Source organism: Panicum virgatum, chromosome 6N (assembly GCF_016808335.1).
Source record: "Panicum virgatum strain AP13 chromosome 6N, P.virgatum_v5, whole genome shotgun sequence".
NCBI classification, from domain to species: domain Eukaryota; kingdom Viridiplantae; phylum Streptophyta; class Magnoliopsida; order Poales; family Poaceae; genus Panicum; species Panicum virgatum.
The window spans coordinates 29,427,978-29,431,998 of record NC_053150.1 but is presented as its reverse complement, the minus strand read 5'-3'; the positions used below and the strand labels follow the sequence as shown (position 1 = coordinate 29,431,998).

General features: G+C 52.0%; 1 pseudogene; it reads right to left on the bottom strand.

The window, feature by feature from the left end:
• Nucleotides 1–499: 499 nt before the first annotated feature.
• On the bottom strand, nucleotides 500–3,459 carry LOC120680030 (annotated as a pseudogene).
• Between the last annotated feature and the right edge of the window lie 562 nt (nucleotides 3,460–4,021).

Genomic DNA, 4,021 nt, shown 5'->3' with positions numbered 1-4,021 from the left:
CGGCGGCACAAGAATGACCTCAAGCCTTTGCGACTTCATGTGTCGTGCATACGCATACCCGGCCACTGCAGGCCTAGATGGGATTAGATTGGATGGCCAGCTAGCTAGCTTTTTCTTGCATACTTGAATGGGCTGTTGTTGGGTTGAAATTTATGGGCCAAAACTACACATGGCAATAATTTTGGGTCCCTAACGGTGGCCCACGGGGAATCTTTCAAGGCCCCGCGCCGGAGTTTGACCCATCGCTATTTGTAACAGGGCAGATCCCCGCGGCTTCCCGTCACCACGGGGAATTCCGCCACCCTGAACAGCTCCATGCACCACTCATATGATTCTTTTCTGGAAAGACATCGTGCTTTCATTTCGATCCTTATATAGTATGTTAGATTAATCTGACTTTTGAAGAGTAAAACTATTCTCAAAACATATACTCGAAATAAATATGGATTAGAAATGATTGAGCTACTTAACATGTTGGACAATAGAAAAATAAAGCAGGTAGCGAGAAGGCAGTGCATCTATATATAATATATAGATGACACCTACTAAAGTCATTAACTCAATTTTACTAAATATACAAGCTATCCACATCATATAGGAACCCACTACATTAGACGCCACATCACCATTCACTAGGACCATCTATTTATATCTTTTACTGATTTTCTGTGACTAATAGCATCTATGTAAAATAATATTACCATGCAATCATCTTAATGTTTCACCTCAAAATTTTATTTAAGAATCCCGCAACAATGCGCGGGGTATCACATAGTACTTCATATACCAGTTCACCATGCGAAGCAGGCATTATTGACTTTTATTTATGATTCAAGCCAAATTAAACTCGAACAAACTTACTACCACTAATACTTGAGCACCCATGATTTCAAACCATCAGCTGAAGCTCACGTGGTTTTGGGGACCTTGTATTCGTTGAGGTACGGCATGGTGGTGAGCCCCTTGGCCATGAGCGGCTCCATGTTCACCCACAGATTATTCTTCTTGGCGAGCTCCTCGACGGCGCTGGCAATGTCTTCCCGGACGTCGAACCTCATGGTGCCGATGATCTCCTCCGTCGTCGGGCCCATCTCGACGGATACGACCTTGAAGGCGCCGTCGCCGCTGCCGCCGCCGCCCTCGACGCGCACGAGGGTCGGGCCGCTGAACAGGTTGTGCTTGCAGGCCAGTGCCTCCTGGTACGACCCGGACAGGAGCACGGCCACGAAGTAGGCGCCGCGCTCCGGGTCCAGCGGGTGCAGCGGCAGCGTCTCGCCGCCGCTGATGAACTTGTCGATCTTTCCGTCGCTATCGCAGGTTATGTCGATGAGCGTACCCCTGAGCGTCGGTCGCTCGTCCAGTCGGCTCACCGGCATCATTGGGAAGAGCTGCCCGAGGCCCCAGTAGTCGGCCACCAGCGAGAACACGGAGAGGTTCATGTGGTAGTTGTAGATGGTGTTGGCGTCAGTGGTCACCCTCTTGCACATCTTCTTGGCCAGCTTGTACATCTCGATGCCCTGCTTCTGGAGCTCGGCGGCCTGCGAGTACAAGCCCGCGCCGCCGCCGCCGTTGGCCGCCATACATCCTCGGCTGCTTGGAAGACAGGTCCTGGATCTTGCTCATTAGCTGGTCGCAGGTCTCGTCCTCCGGCGGCTCCGGGATCGCCGACAGCGCCTCGAGGATGATCATGGAGTGGTGCGTCACCATGGCGCGGCCGCTCTCGGTGCACAGCACCGGGTGCGCGACGCCGCTGCGGTCGCACCGGAGCCCCGCCGCCTCCACGACGCTGGTCGCGTACTCCTCCAGCCCGTATGCCACCGACATGTCGGAGTCGTGCGACCGGGTCCCGTCGTAGTCGACCCCGAGCCCACCGCCGCAGTCCAGCACGGTCATCGGCGCGCCGTACCGGCTCACCAGGTTGCAGTAGATGCCGGCAGCCTCGCCGACGGCCTCGCGCACGATCTCCGTGGACGGGATCATGGAGCCGATGTGGAAGTGGAGCATCGTGAGCCAGTGCAGCTTGCCCATCTCCCTGAGCCGCTCGGCGACGCCGTAGATCTTCTCCTCGAGGAGCCCGAACTTGCCGCGCTTGCCGGCCGTCGACCCGAAGTGGCCCGGTATCTTGGTGAGGAGCTTGGCCCGGATGCCGATGGCCGGCTCGACGCCGAGCTTGGCGCTCTGCTCGACGACGATGTCGAGCTCCTCCTTCCATCTCCAGCACGATGATGCAGTTGAGCCCCATGGCGCGCGCCGACAGCGCGAGAGCGATGAAATCCGTGTCCTTGTAGCCATTGCACACCAAGTAGGCTCCGGGCTTGGCCTTGGCGAGGCAGCCCATGGCGACGAGCAACTCCGGCTTGGAGCCGGCCTCGAGGCCGTAGCTCTCGTCGTAGCCGAACCTGACGAGGTCCTGGATCACGTCCTTGTTCTGGTTCACCTTGATCGGGTACACGCCCTGGTACCTGTTCCTGTACCCGGTGGTGGTGATGGCGTCCTTGAACGCGGCGTGGAGCGAGTCGAGGCGGACCTTGAGCACGTCGGGGAAGCGGAGGATCATGGGGAACTGGACTTTCTTGTTGTCGTTGGTCGCGCCCGCCAAGACCTCCTCGATGACGGAGTGCACGTCGATCTCCTGCCCCTGCGCCGTCTCACGGCCATGGGGCTTGGCGCAGAGGTGGCCCTTGGAGTTCACCGTGAAGTAGGGCTCACCCCAGCCAAGGATGTTGTAGAGCTCGCCGTAGTTCTTGGCCATGGTGGGCAAGTGCGTGATGGCCTGTCCAAAGACACAGTAAATATGGTTTGGTAAATCGTAAGTGGACTGGAGAACATGTTGGGAGAAGATGGGTCGGTCGGACAATTAAAATTGGTGTACCAGATGCATTTTGGATTTGTTGTAAGCTGTGTTTGAAAATGTTGTAAGCTATGATTTCAACGCTTGTAACAACCTCTTTAAATTTTGAGCACTTGGCTCTTTTTAACCACATACGTCTACAACTATCTTCAGTTAGATATGTTCTATCTATACAATTGCGTCAAGTTGCAAAATATATCAGTTCTTACCACTCCTTTTCTTAGTTTTATTTCCAGAAAAAGTGCATCACACACATCCCTTTTTCTGACAGTTTCTAGATAAATTGCAAAACGGTAGAAATAATGAAATTGCCAAAACATGCTGACAGTTTCTGAGCTTTGTGGATTTCTGTGATTCTGTCTGTTGGAAGGGAAAAGTTGTCACTAATACTAGGAGTAAACGTTTGAAATGAACTACTGTAGATAAATATAGCATCTCGAGAGAAATGTTGCATTGATCTATGTCATGGCCGTGCAGAAACTGTTGACAAATGTATAGATTGAAGAGAAGAAATACTCCAACTGGAAGTAACAAGACCATACCAGAAGAAGATAATAAGGTTGATCGGGGAGAGGAGAGATGCCTGGATTGATTTCAGTGGCTGTACTGGTGTGTGGAATGAAGACCGCAGCTTCGTGCCTTTTATAGAGGTCGGAGAAAGAACGAAAAGACCTATTTGCCCATCGTAGAGGATTTAAAAAACGTGCTCACCGTTGCCTTCACAGAACACGTGCTCCTTGTCATGCACTTGACGCACACGATAGTCGATCGAAATATCCGCATGCATCCAGTTTGTGAACTGAAACGCTAACATGCACATAACTAACGTGAGCATTTTCTCTGAGCACATATATAGGAGAGAGACTGATCCTCGAGATTACCAAAGTCATCCCAAATATTTCGACCACCGAAAGAATAGCGCCGGTTAAATCTATGAATAAACATAAAAAATGCAAGTACCTGGCGCTCAGTTCGTACAGTGTTCACGTGGTGATGTGAAGGAATATGAAAGAATGCCCAGCTGTATAAGTCTGTTATTGCAGAACCATCACCCACTACTGTAAAAACGATTTGTAAGGGTGGGCGAAAACGTATTTTTAGGGGCAAACCCCCCACCCGCCCCTGTTCACCCGCCCCTACAAATAGTTTTCTAAGGGCGGGTGACCCCCC